At 46.3% G+C, this 23578-nt stretch overlaps 1 long non-coding RNA gene across 1 annotated transcript in view; it reads right to left on the bottom strand.

The window, feature by feature from the left end:
- Positions 1-22139, bottom strand: part of LOC128853705 (uncharacterized) — a 35267-nt gene extending 13128 nt beyond the window's left edge. Inside the window, exons 1-9 of the long non-coding RNA XR_008452411.1 lie at positions 21969-22139; positions 21068-21275; positions 18332-18431; positions 12567-12804; positions 12201-12265; positions 11992-12062; positions 8742-8835; positions 7215-7984; positions 4455-4721 (exon numbers count right to left, since the gene is read on the bottom strand). This is a non-coding gene — a long non-coding RNA (uncharacterized LOC128853705). The remainder of the gene's footprint in view (positions 1-4454; positions 4722-7214; positions 7985-8741; positions 8836-11991; positions 12063-12200; positions 12266-12566; positions 12805-18331; positions 18432-21067; positions 21276-21968) is intronic.
- Positions 22140-23578: the final 1439 nt, after the last annotated feature.

Here is a 23578-nt window from a genome sequence, read left to right as displayed (position 1 = left end):
GCATTTCACCATAGCAAAAAACCTGGCTGGAGGTTTATCCTGGATTTACATTCAGCATCTTCTTCCCAGATGTTGCTCAGGGTGTTAATTCATTTGGAATGGCCCTTCTGAAACTGAGGTCACGTAAATGGCTCCTCAGATCCTCCAAGGCTGGGGTAGCTCCAGGATACAGGCTTGGAAGGCATTGGGAACCACTGCAGGAGAGCACACACTGACACTTGAGAGCAGAAACAAGAAGACAGAGAGACAGAATTTATTTCATGACAAATCCTAAAAGGAAATTATGTAAATTAATAAAATAAAGAAGAATTATAAATGAGGACAAGAAATGGGTGAAATATAGAATAAATTATGGGAAGACAGGAAGGTACTGGGGGAGAATTGAAGGCAGAAGTGCTGAGTTAAAGGATAATTGTTAGAAACTGCCTGGTAGACTGAAGGGAAGAGGATGTTGTGCAGGGGGGTTGGTACCAAAGGAAGTTGCATGTTTTTGTTCTCGGTAGCCTTAGCAAAGCATCTGCCTGTTAGATGTACCTCCGGGATGGTGTGGGGTGACAACCACCGTTTGCTGTTTGGGTGCAAGCCCATAAATCTGAGGACAAGGTTGTGCCTACTTTGATCTACAGTCAAAATAAATCCGAATGCAGGAGTAAAAGGACGGGGTGGTCACAGCCCAGAAGGCACCGCATCCTACAAAAGCTGCTGGCAGACCTCAGCCATCCTCGCCTCCTCGCAGTCCTGCTTCTTTCCCTTCTCATTAGCTTTCCCCAGCCCCTCAGCACCCGCTGGGCAGGGAGCTGGGAGGGAGACGCTCCCCCCGAAAGCCCTCACCAGAGGTTACCCAGTGAGAGCGGGAGGGGGACAGGGTGAGCCAGGCTGCTTGGGGTTTTGTCTGGGGAATCCTTTGGAGAGTTGGTGAGCCTCAGGTGCTGGAAGGGGGTGAAGGAAACCCTTGCTCCGGCCAGGGACCCTCTCTGGGTGCAGCCAATGGCAGGAGGAGCTGGTCCCAGGCCCACAGCCCCAGCTGTCAGTCTGAGCGATGAATTACATGCTATAAGAAGGTGTTGACAGGAGCAGCTGGACATCAGAGAGTGATGAAAAGGGAACAAAATTCATTTCGAGTTCAGACAGACTGGCTCGTTAGGGGCACAGGCGGCAGAGGCCACAGAAACACTGCTCCATCTCCTGGACATCCACTGCACCGGCTCCAGAAAAAGCTGAGAGCCCCAAAGCTTCTTCCCCATGTGGATGCAGCCTCCCCATCTCCAGCCCCATCCTGGGATGCTCAGGAGAAGGCACCGCAGGTGCCAGGGCAAAAGCCGCTTTGCCCAGCCTGGGCAGAGGGGTCCCCATCCACAGCACAGGATTCAATTTGGATATCTTCAAAAGAAACCAAATCAAAGGATTTTTTGTTCCTCTTGTTTAAGGATGTAATTTGTATAAATTGTATTAAGAGGAATGGAGGAGAGGGGGGGACAGACGGGACCATTTGGCATCAAAACAATTATCTTCATTTTAATGCAAACTAAACAACATGCTAAAGGGGAATTGTTTCGTACATATGTACAGCAAGTGAACATTAAACCATACGGCTAATAATTAACTGGCTTGACATTACTTTTGCTGTGTTAAATACAAGGGTGTCCCCTTACATTTAATGTACGGAGAAGTTTGAGGACACAGAGGTCCCGTATGAGATTATTCCTAAAGCTGTGAAAATAACAAAGAGATTTTTTTTCTAAGCCAAGCTACTTCTTGGCATTCAGAGAAGTTGGCAGAGAGAAAAAAGTGTCGGCCCTTCTCCCACCCCTTTCTTCCCTCTCTCCCTCCCTTCCTCCGACTCTCCTGCCTTTCCTGACTTCCACTTCTTTCTGCTGCTGGAGAAAAAGAATAGCAAATTCAGAGAAAATTTCATTGAGGTTATTCAAAGAGTTTTTCATGGATTATTTACACAAGTGCTGTTCAAACAGCCTTTGTCTGAACATCCCTTGAAATCTGCACCCAATCCTTTCAGATTCAAAGCAATAGCTCAGGGGAGACAAAGGGGAGCGGCTGACATGGGTTTCCTCTGCAAGTGAATGAGAGGTCTGGCTAAACACAGAAGGGCTTTGGGATCACAAGCTTCCTTTCAGCCTGGAAAATAAACACTAATCTGAAGCCAGGCAGCTGTACCTCTGACCAGCCTGTCCCATCCGCCGCCGTGCAAGGAGCCGGACGCACGCCTGGTTGCTCACTGGAGGGGTGGCACAGCACCCCTGTCCTGCACCCCGACCCACAGCACCCTGCCCCATGCCCCACTGTGGTACCACTGCCTGAAATGCCTGTGCCAGCCCCAGGGATTCTGCCACCACCATGGAGATGGGGAGACCCAGTGTGAGCCACCGTGTGCCCGGACCTCCAGCCAAGGGACATGTCGAAGTGCTCGTTAACCTCCTGGCTGTGATGGTGGCAGAGCTAACCCTGGATGAGAGTAGGGTGGGCTCCCACAAAGGCTGTGAGTATAAAGAAACAGGCTCTCTAAACTGAGAAGAGAAAGAAGGCTGGTGGAGGGATAGGGAGGGTAAATCAAGGTAGGCAAAGCAGCTGTAGAAATGTTACAAGGTGTATCCGTATTCAGTGCCAATTCACAGCCCTCTTTCCATCCCAAAGCTTACACTCAGGCAACACTCCCTTCTCCTCCACCCTCTGGCAGAGGAACACTGCTCATCTCCCTCTGATCCCAGAAATCGAGAAACACAGGCTGATGGAATTGTTGAAACGCACACAATGGGATCAATTAAAATAAAAGCATAAGTGAAATACGTGAGAAAGACCAAATTCTGCCTTAAATTATACTCCTGGCAATGACTAGCCATGAAATAGCAGTAAAATCCCTGTTCCCGACCTGCCTGTCCTCTCTGCACTCAAAGGGAACACACCAGTGGGTACAACCTCTTCAAGTCTTCACAATGGTAGTTTGTCACCTCTTTTAGACTAAAATGTGCAAACCATCCTACACACATAGTTTGATCAGTCCATCTAACTGGTCTGTACACCTCTACTTTGCTTACGTAAAATTTTTCTTCATCTTATTTCCTGCACCACTTCTTGACAGCTCATATTTGCCTGTTTCTTGTTTTCTGGCTCACCCTCCACCCCAGTATCAAACACCAACTCACTGTAATCGAAAGAATTCATTTTTATGCTTTGTTTGATATATTGCGAAAGAATTGCCCCAAGTAAATGCCATTGGATTTCAGTGAGAGATTCTCACCTGTCAGAACCGGCCTCTAAAAACCTTCCACTATCTGTAGAAATAAATCCTTTCTTCTCTATCTGTTTCCTCTTTCTTTCAGATCTTCCCCTTCTTCCCCTCTGGCTTTCCCATTGCCACCACAGGACCAATCTTTTCTTTCCCTGACTTATTCTTTTCCTTTCCCACCTCCTTCTCTTTCATTCTATTCTGGATTTCTCCACAGAAGTACATGAATGGAAACACACCACTCAAGTGCAAACTCTGGACACAACAGCCCCATTTCCAGATGCCCCAGAGGTCCCTGGTCCCATCTCAGCTCCACCACTGGAGCAGAAGCTGGTGCAAGAAACCCTGTTTGGGAGTAACCACCACAGGAAGTTTCTTCCTAACTTTGACGGTCAGTTGAGGGTGTACGCACACAGAGATGCTCTCCAGACCTCTCCACGGGCTGTTATTATTTTGTTTGATTTTATTTTTTTAATAATGATTCCTACAACTCCACAGTTATCCATAACAACATTGAACTTCCTTATGAGCTCTGTTGAGCTCTCAGCCACTATGGCATCATGAGGCAGCAATTTCCAGTCTAAATGGGTGTTGATGAAGATGTGATCATATTTTATTTTTCGGCAGCTCTGAACTGATCAGGTTTTCCAGTTTCATTCATCACTAAGAGACAGAGGGAGGAGAGCCACCTGCAAGGCTCTTTCATCCTTCTTTGAGTCCTTCACAATCCTTGAGTCTTATCGAATTATCACTTTTAACTTTCCCAGAGTGATGCTGCTTGTGAGTCACCTTTAGTGCTGAAGAACTAGACTCTCCTAGCAAGAAGATTAAAATCCCATTACTTGTTATTCATGTGTTATTTAATGATATTTTTTCCATTATGTATTTATTTATTTTTAAGTTGCTTGCTTGGAATCCCGAGTTGGTGTTTTTAATACTAAGTATAGTTTCTAGTTTGTTTTTCTAATTGGAATGAAATAAAAATAGAATGGAATTTTTTAGTGGCCATTTTTATAGTTATTAAATGAATGACAAAGGCAAACACCAACAATGGATGACCAGACCTCGATGCCAGTATTGCAGCTGCACAGGATAAAGGGCAAAAAGACAGCCCCTTTACTGCTAGGAGCAAAGCACATGACACGAAAGACAGTCCTGTAATACAACAAAAAGCCCTCAAAACTCCAAAGTGCCCCTCAGAGAAACCCATTACCTTTCTTGTAATGATATGGCATCCAAGTGGTGACCATATAAACTCTGTCTTGAGGACAAGTTCCTCTTCGTACACAGGTATCTTTTCATCCACAGGGAAGGTGGGGTGAAAGATTTGCATATTCCTTTCATTTTTGGGGATGGCAATCTCTGCTTTGGTGGAGGACACATCTTCTTGGCAACTGGAGAGCTCTGAAGATGCAATGCCACAACCTCATCCAGTGAGGAGGTTCCTCTAAGATAATTACTTCAGGGCCCAAAAGGAAACCTGAGGAAAGCGGCCGTTATTGGTGAGATGAACAGCCAGATAGAAGATGTAAGAAAAGGAAAGAAGGAGGGAGTGGGAAGAGAGAAAAGTGGTGAGAGGAGGAGGAGGAATGGGTATAAACTGAAGAGGGGCAGATTTAGACTGGACATAAGGAAGAATTTCTTCACCGTGAGAGTGGTGATACACTGGCACAGATTTCCCAGGGAAGTCGTGGCTGCCCCATCCCTGGAGGTGTTCAAGGCCAGGTTGGATGGGCCTTGGGCAGCCTGAGCCAGTGGGAGGTGTCCCTACCCATGGCAGGGGGTTGGAATTAAATGATCTTTAAATGTCCCTTCCAACCCTAACTATTCTATGTTTCTATGAAAAGAAGGAGGAGGCTCCAGAAAGAAAAGAAATAATCGAGATAGATAACCATAAAGGTAGATCCAGGCAGAGAAGTGGGAGGGAGTTAAATGGGAGTTCAGAAGGGAAATAGCTGCAGAAAAGAGAATAAGTGGACAGGAGAAGAAGGAAAAGAGTGGCGAGGAGGAAGGAGTAGGAGGGATGGATAGGATGGGAAAACACTTGGATAGACAAAGGAAACAGGGAAGGGAGAAAGGAGAAGAGCAAAACTTTCACTGGACTGTGGTGCAGCACTCCTCCTGGATGCAGTTAACAGGAGCTTGGAAGAATCTTTATTTATCGGGAATTCAATTAACAGGTATAGTCATTATTAATTTTATAGGAATTATTTGTACAGGAGAGCCTGGAGCGAGGAAAGGCCTGAAGACATTTCTCCTGTCAACGCCCTGGGTCAGGTAGGCACTGGCAGCGCAATCTCACCAGTTGAGATATTAATGAGATGCCTCTAGGTGCAAATGATAGTTTAATAGGTGTTACTTAACGGGAGCGCCCCTCGCCTGCGCACGCCAGCATGTGTGGCTCTTGACGAGGTGGCCTCCTTGTTAGAATAAGTAATTAGAATGTAGGAACACTCACTTTGGCACTTTAATAAAGTGCCAGCCATCATCAATTTAGTATTTAATAAAAATAAAATTAAATATTTACTACATTTTTATAGCATCATATTTAAAATACATATTCCTCAAATTTAGGGGATTTAAAATTAGGTCCTACTAGGACACTGATCTCAAAAAATAAAGCCCACAATTTCTTCTTTTCCACAGGGAGGAGGGATTTTGATATGGACACCAAAACCCAGCAGCATGTGGAAAGAAGTGTTCTTGTGTGAAGTAGAGAAAAGGTTTCCTCCTCCATATTCTGAGTGTCCATGTGCTGTCTGGAGACTGGATGAACAGAATAAATCAACCCCAGGCAGCCACTGCCAAAGAGTGGGAGAAAACACAACTTCGTTCCTATTTCATTGGTACAACAGCCTTCCAAACCAGATGTTGGAAAGAAACGAGAAGAAAATACTGAAAATCAAAGCATGTTTTAAGCCTGGAGGGAATCCGAAAGCTAAAACAGCTTAAGTGAGTTTATTTCCCTCCTGTCTCCCCATCTCAAGTTTGCCCTCCCTCCAAGTGCCCGCCTGGCTGAAGGAAGCCCAGCGCTGACCTGCAGTGCTATCACCTCCGGATGCAGATGACATCCCAGTGACCAAGAGGTACAGACTGACCCACAAGATGCAAAATGCCTTCTCCCCCCATGTCTGCTAAAACAGAGAGCAAAGATACGAGGGTCAGGCCATGGTGGCAGAAAAGAGCCCTTTTGGGGTGCCGAGAGCCCCCCTGCATGCACACATCCCATCTGCCCCTGCAGAGCTGAGGGGCACAGACGGGCTCTGCTCACCCAGGGTGAATCGTTTGGAAAATTAAAGGCGAGAAGAACAGGCAGGATGAGGTGCAGAAAGTCCCTCTGGTTCAAGTGCCTTGGCAAGATGTGGGGGGGGGGTTACTAGATAGCCCCCTGCTAACAAGGGAATCTGTCTCAAAGAGGAATGAATTACTGATGAAACCCTGGCAACAGTTATTTACGTCGAAGTTGTAGCCCTCTTTCTCTGAGAGCGAGGGGAGCAGCACTGATTTAGGGGGGTCCCAGCAGGGCTGCCCGCGAGTTGTTTGCACCCAGGGCATTGCCTGTGGGTGGCTGAGAGTGTTGTTGCTCCCACTTTAAAATACCAGGAGAATTGTCCAACACTATCAGCCACCTCAGGCCAAGGCCAAGATCAGTGCCTTGGGTTTTTCCACACTAAGGAAGCCCTTCCACCAGGTCACAATGCATGTTTTACACCAGGGGCCAAGTAGGGCTTTTTGGGGGGAGGTGCTGGGTAGCTCTGTGGTTGTTCGGTTGAATTCTTGAACCCTCAGCAGTCAGATCTGGATCCTCATCCAGATTAGGGTCACATCCATCCTGAAAAAGCAAGTTACATCCCCCCAAAAAAGGAAAACCCAACAATACCTCCAAGTCACATTCAGACAGTTCTTCCTGGATTAATAATATAGATTTTACTCCCCTGGAAACTATTTCCTGGCTGGTCTATCCACAAAATACCTGTGGGGTATAGGTGCCTGTGTCCTGATGGATGCTGAGCAGCTCCGAAGGACCCTCTGAATGTTTTGCTGAGGCTGAGCCCTGCGACGGCTGAGGAGGCTGCAGGTCTTTAAGCCTGGATGCTCAGCAAAGCAGTGGCTTTGGGTGGAGGGTCAGCAGCCAGGGTGGCCGGAGCTGGGGGTACAGGGGATGAGAAAGTCAGAAACAAGGTCAGGTGTGGGAATAAGCTCCCACGGGCACCAGGCACGGTGCTCTGGATAAGACTGCCACGCTGCGTCTGTGTGGGGCCTTACAGCGTGCAGCTCCTCAGGGGAAACAGCTCCAGCCATCCTCCACGCCTGCGGCTTTCCTGGCACCCTTGTGTTCCTGCGCTATCAGTGACCATGCCAGGAACAGCCAGAAGCAGTGTCCCACTGGGAAAACAACCCGTGCTCTAATCAAAGCAAGAGGAAATCTTCCCATGCCGCCGGTGAGGCAGTCAGCAGCGATCCTTGCAGCTGTATCAAAATTCCAAGCGTTCGCCTGGGCAGCACCATGGGAAAGACTTGAGAGCAGCAGCTGCTCGTGGCAATGAGACAGCAGCGAGACCTCACCTTGCATCGAGTGCTCTGCTATGAACCGGGGATATGGACCAACCATTCATGCCCTTAGCAAGGTCTGGATGGGGGTAACACACCTGGGCGGTGATCAGTTTTCTTCTTCCTCCTCCTCTGAAAGCTGAAGACAAGAATAGCTCGAGGTCTAGCAGAAATTCTGTTCTCATGAAAGCTCTGGAAAGAAAATTTTAAATCACTGCCTGGAAAGTTGGACATGATAGAAAACCAGAATGGAAACAAGTGCAGTTGGGATCTCTTGGCTGCTTGGACTTGTCCCAGCCCAAGACGTTAATATGGCCAAGGGTAGGTCATACATGTCAGGAGGAAGAGCACAGTGATCTTCTAAAGCACAGAGGGATGAACGTGGAAAAGGGACAGCTCTAGAAGGACTGGGAGCTGCTGAGAACAAGCAGCTGATCCAGTGGGATGTCCCTGCCCATGGCAGAGGGTTGGAAGTGGATGACCTTTAAGGTCCCTTCCTGTGAAGCCTCAGGGCAGGTAGCAACACTCAGAGCCTCTAAGGAGAGTGGACAAACAAACAAGTACTTACTGGAAATCCTCATTCCCTACTAGCAATGTGATACCATAGCACTCCCGTTTGGCAGGACTCAGCCAAAATATAACTCCCCACACCATCTACAAAGTACGGCTGTGATGCAGAAGCAAAGGAAGCTATGAAGAAGCCCAATGCGAGGGCTGTGGCTTTCCAGCAGCTGTGGGCAGGTGCTCAGGAGTGCTCAGCTCCCAGCCTGCAGAGTGGAGAGGTGTTATCAGCCAGAGGAGCTCTGCACCAAAACAGTTCAACAGCTGCCCACCCTTGAATCACAAACTAACACCGCGTCATTTGTCACCAAGAAAAGAACCTGGTTCTTGAATGGGTAATGCTGGCAGCCTCGCATCAATGTTTTCACAAGCAAATTCATACACTGACCTCCTTGGTGAAACACACAGCAAATGCCTGGAGTCTGGTTTACATCTGCCACGGGATCCCGTTACATTCAGAACAACCCCTGTCAACGCTGAATCTGTAACAATCAATAAAGAGAGAGGGTTTGTTTGTTCGTTTTTTTTTTTCTCTCAAATGTTTTCTCATTCCTAATCGTGTTATTTTGCTACTCCATGTTCTGCAAGTTTTTCGATTTCATCCCCCCTCCCCTTCTTGTTTTCTTTTAGGACAAGCTGTCATCTTTTCACTTCTTTTCACCAGGCCATTGCAAATGTAAAACTGTAAATTGCAGGATTGTGCAAATAGCACTAATAGCATTTGCATAAAAATTGGTTGCAAAGAGCAATTAGCACTTCATTAATAATCAACGAAGGGCCAATTTACACATTGCCCAAAAGCAAATTGTAAATTCAATTTTGTCTATTATTGAGCATTTGGTGCTGGGCAACTGTACAATGGTGCCAGAAGAGACCTGCACAGCAGTTTCAGAGGCGAATCTCCAGCGAGTTCAGGTTTCGAGTGATCCCCAACAAGGCTCTTGGCCAAGCCAGCACCTCCTTCACAATGGAAAGAAGCTCCAGGAGGTATATTCATGTCAGAGAAAACGCACAAATGTCTGCCTGCTACCAGCCTTGCTCGAATACAACTGTATGGCCAACGGGTACTGCTTATACGGCAGAGGTCTTCGTGCTGCCCAAACATACCTTGTAGCGATACTATGGAAAAGGGGAGATGCACAAAGGATGTCAGAGAAGGGATATCACCACCTCAGTATTTAGACCTGAACATTGTCCTGTTGCAGTATCAGGTAATACGCTACAAGTGACAAAAAAGCCCTTTTCTTTACCTCTAGGTAAAGGTTTAACATAAACCTTGTGGGCTAAATATTCCTACCAAGCCAATTCAATCCAATCTCCATTTTGTCACCTTCATCTGCACATGACATTCCTGGGACATCCCAAACTTGTATGCATCCAGCAGGGTCAGAAAAAACAGCCCTGCTTTATCACTTTGATTTCAGTGTCACTGAAGGGTTCCTGGTCGCTAATTTGGACACTAGGCAATGTGCCCCTGAGGCTTCTTCTCTAGATGAACAGCCGCACCCACTAAAACAGGGCAGATTAACCATGGCAACAACTTTCCAAGCCCCAAATTCTTCACTATCTCATCCTCCACTTAAAAGGCACAGCCAGCTCTGTTTCATGAGCACAGTCTGACTCTAAACCACTTGACATCTGAGGTTTTCTTATCACATTTTGCGTGGATCTCATGAATCTGGTGAAAAGCTAGACGATCATTTGCAGGGGTTGGTCGCTTTATCTATTTTCCATAATAATTTGAATATTATTACAATGGCACCTTTCATCTGGGGATATACATGCACTTTACATATGTTACATTAATTTCACCGATGAGCTGGGGAAGCACTCTTTATCCTTATTGTGCAGATGAGGAAATGGAAGCGCAGAGATGATATACCGCTTGCCCAGTATCACACAGGAAGTTTCTGACAGAGCCAGGAATAGAAATCACATCTCCCATGTCTTATGCAGAAGAATATCTTTATGTCCCTGCCCAGTAACTGAGCCCTTAATCCAGACTAAAACACCCCCACAGGCCCCACTTTGCTGAGAGCAGCACAGACACCAACAACAGCAGTCCTTTGCTCCAGGAGGAGACTTCACCGACCCAAAATTTCCCCCACCTTGAAGCTTAGAAGTGCCCTCTGCAAAGGGTGGCTTTGGGGCTCAGAGGGAGGGTGGCCAGCTTGGTGAGTGGTTTCTATCTGAATTGGATGTTATTAGTTGGTGTAAGCAGATGCTCGACTAGGGATGCCCAGGACTTCTCAGCTTTCACTCAGCAACATCCCTGCTCCCTTTTTCCTGCCTGTTCAATCCACCTTTACCAAGAGATTGAATTTACAATGGACTCGAACACATTTAAATCCATTTATTGCAAAATTACTTTTCAATAATTACATCACTGTGCTGACTGTGTTGCATAATGAAATTAGCATGAGAGATATTAGAAAGAATATAAAATTATAAGAAATATTGAAATACCTCTTTCCCCGTCTGCCTTAGCACAACCCATAGCTTAACTGGAAAACGAGCACTGCTCCTGGATGGGATTTAAATGCATCAAGTGTAATTTTATAATGTCTTTTATATAAATTAATTATAATGGTTATTGCTGCTTTACATTATTAGATTGAAATTTGCCTCCACTTCAGCGCATTAAAAGAAAGCTGCACCCATTTTACTCAGCAATGCCCTGAAAGTTTTCATGGCATGGAGCCATTCTCCCAACATTGACGCTACCAACATGTCTGAAGTTAAAAGCTTTAGGCTCGTGTTGGCATTTTAGTGCCCTCCGTTGGTCCCAAGTCCACAAGCAGACCCTCAGAAGTGGGCTCTGGAGACCCCTGGATATCTTTGACTGGGATGGGACATTGCATCCCTTCCAAAACCTATTTTTCTATTTAATCTCTTTAGCAACAACAGGGAGGCCTGGGCTGGTTTAAGCAATCTCACCCAAATTTTTTATCTGCAGAGAATTAGAGGTGATAAAAGGCATTGCAAAATGCATGAAATGACACAGGTGGGGTGTTTAACTCGTGCAAAGCTCTCCTTTCACAAAGAGTTTGGGCAGTGCATGGTGCTAACAGGGAGATTCATCTTGCATACCTTCACTTTTACATACACAGTTCTTGTTTTTCTCTTCTAATAATTGGGCTTTGGCATGAAAGAAAGCAGAATGGCAAAGAAGACAGCAAGCTATTGGGTGGTTAACTAACCACTTGCTACGTTGGACAAACCATAGTCGTGCAAAGAAAATGAAGACACAGTGATATGCTTTTACTGCCTCTTAATCCTCAATAGAAGTCTACTAATATTCAATTCGTGACATTATTTGCACATTGAATTAATCCAGAAACTAAAGGGCTAATGAGTTATGGAAAGTAGCATGTGGTTTAATTGTAACAACAAGGGCCTGCCAGGCTCCCTTTGGTCAGGAGAGCCTGGTTAAAACCAAAATTTTACGTGCACCAATACACACCAGATGGGCAGAGGAGCAGCGAACTAAACAATGCAAGCTATTTGAAAGATTGTTCTTTTAAATGACCCGAGTTTTCCTTTTTTTCACCAATGCTCCTCATGAAATGCCACCACATTCATGAAGCATAGCACAGATAAAACCAGAATGACCAAAGAAAAACAAATATAAGAATTACCTCCAGAATTATTTTCCATGGAAATCGTTGTGTAATTTCCTTACAGAAAGCCAACAGGTCTATAAGGGGAGCTGGTGAAAACAAGGAAGGGCTACTGAAGAACTTAAAGGATGAAGAGGAGAGTAGATATTTTCAGTGTGCGATGCCACCAGCCCTTGGAAAGAGCTGCTCTTCTGCTCAGTGTGCTCAGCCCTCAGCACAGCACTTACCCTGCAGCAGGACACCAGCCTTGGTCCAGTCCCATATAAAGATGAATTAGGACTTAAAAGTCTGGCTACAAAAAAGAAACAATCATAAAACTCCTTCCCTCCTCAAGCCCCCTTCTCAGCCACCTCTACAGGCAAACTTCTCACCACCACTTCACCTCTTTCTGATGCCTAGGAACACCTGCATGTCCCAGAGCAGTCCCAACCTCCAGCCAAAAGCACTGAGCACTACAACATTTCTGTCTACACATACACACCTGTTTGGGGGCCAAATAATCCAAAAGAAAAGGCTGCAATCAGTAATGAAGCTACTGGGAAATAGGAGGAAGAAAAAGAGAGTACCAGTCATTCATCTCAACCCAGCGGTACCTGATGAGGTGACTTCTGGCAGCACTGCTCCTTGCTTGCTCTGTTGCCATTTCAGAAGATGTGAGGCTCTCGTCAAAGCCCTCTTCTTAGAAGAAAAGCCAGGGAGAGCTTCATCTTCTTCTTAGTTTCATAGCTCCTACTCCTTCCTCAAAATACGTGCATGTCAGAAACTCAATGATCTCTGTTATATTCATGATGTTGACAGTTTGCCTTCTCTACCGTCTCCTCCAAATCTCACCTAGGCAGGAAAACAAACACGTAAAGTGACACATCCAGCAAACCCAGCTCAAACACCCCTACTGCCCTGCCCAAGCTATGCTAATGGTCAACACAGGCCAGCAGCTCCTGCATTTCTCTACCCATTGCTGCTTTCCCCAGCTCCTGAAACAAGTGAGATGGAGCTGCCAGCAAAGATAGTTGGAGCCCATCATCTCGGATAAAGCCAGGCCAGGGTCAGGAGCTCAGGTGTTTGCATCATTTAATAGAAAAAGTGAATAAATCTAAACAGCACTTAATTTATTGATGAAGTAAGAAAGACTGTTTAATGTGGAAAACATAAGCAAGATCAATAGCAGAGAGCACAAATAACTAAAGCTATTGACACGTTAGTATTTTAAGCCTAATTGCAGGCATATGCACTTTCCAGGGGTATCTCACCTTCTAATAGTACCCTTGAGATTATGGGGTTAATTGATGCAGCTGTTTACTCCTGGCTCACGTGGTCCAGATTGGGATTCCCTGGAGGATGCTATTAAACTAAACTGTTTAATGAACTGCTAAAGAGTGGAGTTTCTAATATTCTTCCCTTGAATGAAATTGAATAGAAATTTGAGCAAACTTCTCTTCCCCACATGGAAACTGCAGCTCCGTATTGGAATAAATTACCCCATGCTCCTCAAAGGAAGAGCCTTGTGGGGCAGGGGAGAAAGTTGTTAGTCTTGGAAATACTTGTCACGTGTAGGCATCTATCTGGTTTTCAAAGGTACTAAACCAGACCAGGGCCAAATTATAAAAGGAGAAAACTAGTTTTAAGAGCCTCTTTTCTGGCAGTCTTGGTTTACTGCTCTGCCCTCAAGCTGAAATGCCCAGGCTGGTGGCACCACTGGTGCTGTTACCTGTTCTCCTTCCTATACAGCCCACTCCAAAAGAGGGAACGGTATCATTCAGTCCATCTGAAAAGCCACAGGAGTGAACTGCATTGGCTTCCTGGGATTCTTTGACCAAGAGCAGCACTAAAATGGTATGTTTGTAAGTCTGTTTTCCCTACCTCTGATGTGGAAGGGGAAAAAACCCAAAAGTATCCCCATATTCCCAGCTTGCATTTGCTTCCATGCAGATTTCCCAGCCACCAGCGGTGTCCTAAACGCTTGTTATGACTTTCCACCCAGACCACTGAGCCACAGCTGCCCCTCCAAGTCTGTAAGACCCCTCTCTTCTACTAGCTACAACCATCATGAAGGCATGCTTAAGCTAAGCTGTTTTCTTTCACAAAAGCAGCCGGGCCAGCATACAGCCAGATACTGAGGCTCCGCTGACACGTGCTAACTCATGAAATGATGGTAATTTAATTGCTTGCAATTGTCCATCCATCCCCTGAACTCCACACTCACTGTGGCACAGGGCACGGCGATCTCCCGTCCCTGCAACCTTCCCTCAGCCACGGCAGAGCAGGACCCGCAGCGGTGAGAGGGGCATCCTGAGACCCCCGACACAATCGGTCCATCAGAGCCCCCAGCACTGGTGTTACAAACACATTTGTGGTGTGGAAAAATATGAAAACAGCCAAAAGGCCGCAATGGACAACCAGAAAGAGAGGAAAATTAACTAAGAGATATGCAGCCTTGATGTCAATTCGCTAAAGGATATTTATTGTCCTCTCATGCGTCTTGCTTGCTCTCCTAACACATATAATATTTTGAAAGAACGGGTCTCCCTTCGCCATCGCTGTCTTTCTCATGCCCTTTCTCTGTCTCGCTAGCTCTGCCTCTGCCTCTCAGATACCAACTCTGACAAACCGTGCGATTCTGATGGAAAATTCATTAGTTGTTCCTTTTTTTTTTTTTCCTTCCCCATTTTCCCAGTCAGCTTCGCGCCTGATCTGTCAGCCTCTTCCATCCTGATTATCTGGAGACGCCAATTTCAAAGAGACATCTTAATAGTGATGTCAACGAATTAATTAGATGTGTTAATGAGCTAAAAGCAACCCAAATTAAATTAATGCAGTAATAAGCACAGACAGCAAAATTAGCTCCAATTTCTGTAAATGATTCTGAACTGTACACAACATCTCATCCTGCTAGAACATTACCATCCCCCAAAGCTAATCAAGAACTCCAGTGCAATTAACTGCTTAATTACAAAACACACACACAGCTCATAGATCCAGCAGCAGGAGGGGTGCACTGGGCTGCGGAGCAAGTGAGGAAATTCTCTGCAACAAACACGGTGCATCAGCCCTGCAGGAGAAGCTGTGGCCCCCACCAAAAAGACCCCTCGTTCTCCTAAAACAGGGTGATCCAGAGCAGAGGCAGGAGCAGGGGTGGGAGGAGGGTAGCTGGACATGCTCCATGGGAGCATCCCATGTGCCGAATCCTGCTGTGGGTCAACCAGCACGGCCAGGGATGCTCGCCATGGTGCATCCAGCACAGTCTCACCAGTGGCAAAGATGTACCCATCGCCCCACATTGTTTATTGTGTTTATCAGACTGGGGGTTGTATGGAAAAGCCTAATTGTCCAGCTTTGCTCACCTCCCCTGGGAATGAGCGGGAAGCCACTAATAGCTTTGCAGAGCTGCTCAGGTATCTGATTAGCTCTAATTGCAGCTGGGAAGACAGAGGGAAGGAGGGGGACAGCGCTGTGGATGGAAGGAAGGGGAAGATGATGGTGGAAATGGGAAGAAAGAAAGAACTGCAGGGATGGATGGAAATGCCTCGGACAGGCTGGAGGCAGGCGGAAGAGGGAAAGAGAAAGGAAAGGCCAACAGAAGAATGATGGATGCAAACAACAAAGGAAAAGAAAAAGCAGGCAAACAAAGAACTGGAGCCAGAAACAAAGGGAAGAAAAGCAAAACAAAGAGGGTTGTATGCTGCCAGACCCTGCAGAGCAGCCGGGGCAGGAGGGCTGGTGGAGATGAGAGTGGGTCCTGGCCAGGCCCTATCCTGGCCCTGCAGAGACTGGATGTGCTGGGGATGGTGGGAAATGCAGTTGCCTCGTCACGGAATGACACTCTGGCTTTGGAGGTTGCGGAGTCATTAGTCCACCTAGAAAATGAGGAATATTCGCAATAAAGATGAAGGCAGAGATTCTCTGTGACAAATAACATCTCTGTGTTTCTTTTTCTTTTTTTCCCCCATTTTTTTTTTTACCGCAATTACTTCAGTTTGTTAATAACTAAAGGATATTTTTAGTTAATTTCAGTTCCAGTTAATTGATTCAAAAGCGAAACCCAGCAACTGAGTTAATTGATCCATGTGTCTTATGTTGTAGTGGTGAGGTACTCTCGGGGCAGCTGCCATTGCCGGGGCTCCTAACGGCAAGCAGAGGATGGAGAGCAGGGGGATGGCAGAGCCCCCTGCCCCAAGGGTGGGGGGTGACCACCACCAGATGTGCCACTTGCCCCTTGATGCAGAATAAGCTGCGTGGTGATGGCCTTTGCATGCGTGGCATGGGAAGTGTGCCAGCCCTCACGCAAGCTGGCCTTTGCACGCTGCAGCAGAAATAGTCGTGCCAGAAAGCTCAGTGAATGGGATGCCCTGACTGGCTCTGTCCACTGGGATGTCCATCCTGACATGCTGTCTCTGACAGGCACAGCAGGTGATGGTGTTTAAGGAGAGTGTGCTACTCGGGTCACTTTCCATCCACCTCTTGCTCCCCAACTCTCTGAGCTGTCTTGGCAGGGATGCTGGAGGATGGTGCATCCCTGCCTGGGGATTTTAGCTGCCATTTATAAAGCACATGAGTTTGTCTAATCCCATTTTCCTCCTGTAGCAGCAAGTTCCCAAAGTTCAATACCTGCCGTGTCCAGAAGTGTTTTCTTTTACCTGTCTCAAGCTTAATCTCTTACTGTTTTCAATCGAGTGCCCCTTGTTCTTCTATTATAGGATTTGGTGAACAACTGTTCTTCCAGCTTATCTGATGCCTTCAGGATTTCCTAACCCTCAGCCAAGTACCTCCTCAGCCTTTTCCACCTCTGCCTGGCAGGAAGCACCATTCCCTACCCATGTTATGTGTCTGCACCTTGTCACAAGGGACTGGTCCATCTTTTTCACTGGAAGACTGGATCTCCTTACATGTTGACTTAACACAAAGGTCTCCTGTCCCTTCACTACGGATGCTCCCCACTCACGCTGCTCACAGCCACAAGTAGCCAACACTTCACAGCATTTTGTTTTGGCATTACATAGTCCTGCACTTGACTGCTGCTTTGGGGGAATTTTGGTCTCATCACTAAAGGCAGAGGCAGCCTCTACCTCTGATTCCTGCGCACCCAGGACCTCACAACAGGTTTACACAGGCTGGGCAGACCACAGGCTGCCCAGCAATGTGGTTACCATGGGGGTGTGCATGCATTTGGATCATATGTGACTTTATAAGCTGGGTTAAAGTCCAATAGCAACTGAGCTGATAGCTTTGCATGTTGTTTCCCCGCAAGGGCTGAGAGTAACTCCCCAAAAGCCTTTCTGAAATACCTGTTGATATAGGTCCCCTGTGTTTCCTAGAGACCATTAATGCTCCTTTTGCTGATTCCTCCTGATAGCTCCTCATGTCAGTTCACAACCAGCTAATCATTTCCAGGGGAAAAACAAAACTCCTGGGGCAGATAAACCAGGACTGTCAAACACTCGAAGAGCACAAGCCATAAATTGGATCTCACTATAATAGGCACAATGCAAACAGAAAAACACCTGAGCTGTGATCTACAAAACCAGGTTTGAAATGAGACACAATCTGTGTCAGTGATAAATTAAGAGGCTCTTGACTTTCTCTGCACTGTCTTGAGGACCAAAGAGCAAGTTTGCAGGATCAGACCATAATCAGCACCTCTCAAAGTACACAATGACCACTCTATGTACTGGGTGTTCCACAACAACTCACTTTACGCAGAGAGAATTTTCCTGGCAGCTCCATAAGATTCCGAAAGGGATCAAAATACAAAGCAATCCATCTTGAAGGCTACAACAGAGGTTTTCTAAACGTGACTTGCTTAAGGCATTGAGAAATGTGGTCAGTGAGACACAAGCAGACAGCAAGAGTGTGCTTTTGAAGAAGCCCTGCTGCCAAGTGGTACACAAGTTCCCTCCACCTTGCACCACTCCGGCTCCGTGGGCCATCGTGACTCCATGTAACACGGACACCTCTTTGCTCTTCTTAGCCTGGAGAAGAGGAGGCTGAGGGGAGACCTTATTACTCTCTACAACTACCTAAAAGGAGGTTGTGGAGAGGAGGGAGCTGGGCTCTTCTCCCAAGTGACAGGGACAGGACAAGAGGGAATGGCCTGAAGCTCCGCCAGGGGAGGTTCAGGTTGGATATCAGAAAAAAATTCTTCACAGAAAGGGTCATTGGGCACTGGAACAGCTGCCCAGGGAGGTGGTCGAGTCCCCTTCCCTGGAGGTGTTTAAGGAGCGGGTGGATGAAGTGCTGAGGGACATGGTTTAGGGAGTGTTAGGAATGGTTGGACTCGATGATCCAGTGGGTCCTTTCCAACCTGGTGATTCCGTGATTCTGTGATTCTCATGGCTCTGCCCCTGTGCTCTTCTCTGATTACCTCTCCTCCAGAGCAATGATGGGATGTGCCATCCATTCCGTGCTTTGGCACAGCTGTTTGTTCAGCTCTCTGAGAAGAAACTCAAAAGTTGCTGGTTTTCCTGTTTAGGAGGAGAGATAAAGTTGGGATAAAAATGGCATATAACTGAACACACTCTGACAATTTTGTACCTGGCCACCTCTTTACTGCTCTTGCTTTGACTTTAATAATAAGAATTACATTTTAAGACAAATAATGCACTTTCACAGGGATGTTAAGGATGTTATTTTGGTCTCTGAAAGCTACATACTGTGGCAATGAGCAGTAGTGATAGACAGACAAATTGCTTGGTTTCTGCAACTGCAGTATAACTAAGGACCTACCTAATGAAAGAGCCTAATAAAAATAAGATTTTTCAGAAAGTGCATGCTTAAATGATCTTCTGGAATAGAGCCTAATTGCATGCCTTCTGTGCCAGGAATACGTGGCTCATCGTGATGCGGTTTCCTCTCTTCTTGGATTTTAGAATGGGATGTTATGATGTACTATCCACAAAGTAAAATCAGTAGATGCAAAATTGTTCACGGAAGTGAGTATTTTCGATGCGGTGGGCTCTAAGAGCACTCAGCCTCTCTCAAGACCAAAGCAGGGGCCCCAGGAGCTCAGTCAGTGCTTGGAGAAGAGCACTCCTTCCCTCATCAGAAGAGGGAGAGTTTGATTGCTTGTTGGGAAAAGTTGAAGGGAGAGGGTACTCTTCAATGATGCTGCAAATTACCCACACTTTAAAATGCTAGTCCTTGATTTGTCAGTGTATTTTTGAATAATTTACAGTGGATTTGGCAGTTTGCTGTGATATGTTGCATAATATGCAGGTGAAAAGCTTTTGAAATGGAAGTTAATACATTGCACGAGAAAAAGGAAATAATTGTGTCAAAACAAACCTTAACCACTGAGGTTTACCTGTTTCTCAATACACAGGAATTTGCAAACATGACTCCCATTAAAGCAAATGAGAAACACACACATGAGTCTGTGTGCCTTGAGAAGAAAATATTCTTCACAAGTGCCTTTCTTGATGTTGCATGATCAATCCACCATCTGCTTTTATTTATTCATGATTTCTCAGACTACTACCACAATATTGACATTAAATACAGCTTTGGCTTATTAATTTTTTTTCCACTCATATGTATTTTAAGTCAATTTTGTTGACTTCCTCTTGGTTTGCTCTTTTAGCTGTCTGCTTGTTCTCCTGGCCTGCTGCTTTGTGACTACCCTTACATCCATTTCCCATGTTTTATTTCCAGCTCCTTCTTTCTGTTTCAGGTAGGGACCTTTTGTTCCAGGTGTTGTGGGTAAGCAGAATTAAGAGCTCACTGACCAGACTGAAATTTTCCCCAGTTCTGGCTGCAGGTTTGGGGCAGTCCTACTTGTCTCAGTATTACTGAGGCTCCATGAAGCTGCTTCCAGACCCTGTAGCTACTCCTATGTGATGGGGACAGGACATCCACATCCTGCGGAGACCATCAGTCTTCCCTACATTGGGCATATACAGATATACCACTTGTTCTCAGTAGCATTTGTGAAACTCAGGACAAACCACTGTTAGCTATATTTCTTCCTTTTCTGATCTTGTTGTCCCTCAGGCTCACATGCCTGGCTAGGACTGCACATCTTCTGACAGCCCATCTCTGATTTAGACCTGTTACTTCACAATTCTTCCAGCTCACGTCCGCTTCCCCTTCCTCCACCTCTTCACTGCCTCATCCCAGTTTCAAGCAACACAGACCGCATCAAACGGCTAAGCAACAAAAGGCTCCCAGCTAAGGACCAAATCTCCATTCAGACCTTAGTCCTTAATTCCAAGGAAGATTTTGCCTACAAGCACAATTTCAAGTTTTGGATCTTGCTCTGCGTATGCCTTCTCTGTGAAAGAAAGAAGAGTCTTATCCTATCACACAGCAGCGATTCGCAACCCTACACCCTCAAATACACCATTTTAGGGTGTATTGCCACGGAGTCTGTCACTGTTCTCTGTAAGGTATTTTCCCTGCTTCTCCAATAGTTTTTCTTTTTCTCTGCTTCTGCGCCTTTATCTTCTGTGTCCCTCACGAGTCTGTACTCATTCCTCTTTGTGCTCTGCTCTGTGATCACTGCTTCTCTCTCGACATATTCTGCACTTGTGGAGTAACAACCTGTCACATTCATAACCTCTTTGCACCAAAAATGTTCTTTGATCTGTGTAAACTACATTTGATGCTGAAATCCTTGATATTAATATCTTTTGTTTGTGTGTCAATGTTCTCTAGAATCTAATTAAGCAATGTTTTGAGAGCATTATATATGTTTGAACAATTTGGCGGAGCAGACAATATGAGCTATTGACCTGCGAGGATAAATTGTGCCGGCAGATTCTAGGAATTCACATGTGCATGTTTCTTTACGCCATTTCTTCTGAAATATGTGCATTTGGAAAGAGGCCTTTCTTTGTAATAATCTCTGCAAGGCTTAATCAAGTATTCGCTCATACTTTTTACTGTAATTGCAGTGGTGGTTACAGCAGGGCAAACCAGAAGAGGATTTAAGTTAACCAACAAAAAAAAAAATAATAAGATAAAACAAAGAACAAGTTCTACCCAAATGCTAATAACAGAGATTATCCAATCAATAGCCTCTTGTTATGAATGAACAGGCTAAATTGCCTTCGAATGATGTAAAGATTGACAAGGCATAGGTCAGCCTAATATAACTACTTACCCTAATTTGACTTCAGCAATTTGAAAGACAGCATCCGACGGCAGTGGAGTCGAGCCAGCTGCGTGCAGGGGATGGCTGGGGGCACCGGCGATGCCTAGCACGGCCTTGGAGCACGCGCGGGGGCTACGCAGGAGACAGGGATGCTCAGGACCTGGCAGGAAATGCTGCATACTTCTGCTGGATTAGACCTTGGGTGAAGAGAGGAGGTCTAGAAGAGAGAGGGAGGAAAAAGAGCAATGGCAGATTGTAGGAAGGCAAAGCAGAGGGACAGCACTGCAGAGTACAGAGCTGTGGTGCACACTCACTGCTGGCCCCCAGAAAAGCTCTTGAGCTTAAGACAAGAAGATTGGGCCACGTATCTGAGTTTCCTTGACAGCTAAGCTTGTTCAGAGGTAGGAACCTGGTAAAAGCAGCTCCCAACGCTGGGTTTGGAGCCCAGCTTTCTCCAGTGCCATCACAGGTATTGGCTGGTGAAGAGAAGATGCAATAAGGTTACAGGAGGGAGAAGAGATCTCCAGGCACGCAAGCTCATTAAGGAGCTGGACACAAGGGAGCACAGTGCATTAATGATGATGATGTTACCCCCAGGGAGGACTGGGAATACTAGGGGTGGCTCCATGGGACTTCACAATACTGGACTGGAAACAAGTAGGAGATTTAGCTTGGAAAACAGGCACAATTTTAGTGGTGGGGGTAACTCACCCCAAGCCACTCACCCAACCCTGCTATGAGGCACAAACTTATGGCTGGAGCCATGAATGTGTCTCTGCTCCTACAACAGCAGGTGCAAAGCTGTGGAACGTGTGAAATAAAGGACACTCTTGCACAGAGGAGGCTTGATGAAAAGAACAGGCAGGGTTTTACTGCCAGGAACCAACCTCAGCATCACCCCATCCCTCACCTTGGCTCTGAACAGCCGGAGTCTCCAGGGCTAAAGTCAAACTCTTGATGAGGGCCACTGGTCAGTCCAGCCATGTCTCCAAGGATCCTTATGCCTCCTGCCAAAATAATCAGCTCCCCACAACTGGTTTCTTCAGCCAGGCACCAGCACAGCACCAAGAGTGTCCGATCTGCCCACGCCTGCCACAGAAAAATGTTCTCAGTGTGAATTTGAGTTTTTCTAACACTCATCCAGTTTGCAGAACAGTTTCGCATCCCTTTTCCTATTATCAGACAACATCCCAAGGTTGTGTACAAACTTATCAACTTTGCATCATACTTTGGGTCAAAGCAACAGCAGGTGAGGGTGGAGGGAGGGTCACTGGGGGACTTCACCTCTGCCTCTGCGTGGGGAGAAACTTTGCTGAAGCGCAATGCTTTTCCAGCATTTGGGCATCCTGTGTCTGGGCTTCAGCAAGGCTGGGCTCCTCCAGAAACAGCACAGTGCCATCTGTTGGCTTCCTCACCCTTAGATGGAGAAAAAAAAGTCCTGGGAAATGAGAAAAAACTGAGGGAAAAAAAATATTTTGTGGACTCTGGCATCTCTGTGGGTCTGTCTGCGAGGCAGGGTGTCCCTGAGCAGCTCCCTGCATCCTATACAGCTTCTGCAAGCAGAGACGATGGGCCTGGCAGCATGAACTCTTTGCTTTTCTATCTGATGCCCGGTGTCTCATGCAAGTGGAGCTGTGGTGCTGCCCTCGTCGTGGCTCTGCTTCTCCAGCGCTAACGGTGACAACTCAGTCCCACTGGGTTGCTGGATAATCAACTACCACCACCACCACCTCCACATGCCATGACTCTTCCGACACACCTTCCTGGAATATTTTTCTAGGTGGAAAAGAGGAATTTTTCAGGGATACACAGATGTTGAGCGACCTTGCTAGAACTGGTGATGGCCAGAAACCCCGGGCAGATGGATGGCGCAGGCAAAATGTGTCTGGGGCTCACGTACCTGTACAGTGAATCTTATGTATCCATCTTCGGCACGACAAACCAAGCAGAAATGGGCATCTTCTGGAAAGGCTTCAGTTTGATGTGCTCCTGGGTAAAGGAATGAAAGCTGTTGCCCTGCCCCACCTGTGCCCTGGCTGTCTTGCTGTGTTTTAACTGGAAGCGCCTATATCGAGCTGGTGGGTGGATTTATTGCCTTGCATTGGTTGCGTGTCAGCTTCAGTGCTCAGGGATGATTCGGGTTGAATGGCTCTGAACAAATGCAGATTATATTACTGCTGTACAGGATTAAGGAACACGGCTCTGCTTGGAACATTTTTTCATTACATTAAAGAAATAAAGAAAAAATGCCCCTAAAAAGTGATGAAATTCCTAATGCAGGAAAAAAAAGATTGTTTTTTTACCCACTTTTCTTATTGGAGGTGAACATTTTGCAAGTGAACCCAGAGATGGTGGGCCACAGCGAGGCACTGAGGGATGCTGCCTAGAGCCACGCAGGAAATCCAGGCTCCAGTCCTGATCCTGCCCTACCTCTTCTCTCGCCTTGAATTTTCCAGCTGTAAATGCCAGTGATGCTGCTGTGCCCCTTCACCTCATGGGAGCGGTCCTAGGCTTCATTAA

Source organism: Cuculus canorus, chromosome 15, assembly GCF_017976375.1.
Source record: "Cuculus canorus isolate bCucCan1 chromosome 15, bCucCan1.pri, whole genome shotgun sequence".
Taxonomy (NCBI): Eukaryota; Metazoa; Chordata; class Aves; order Cuculiformes; family Cuculidae; genus Cuculus; species Cuculus canorus.
Note: the sequence above shows the minus strand (reverse complement) of the source record. Positions and strands in the feature narration are given on the sequence as shown.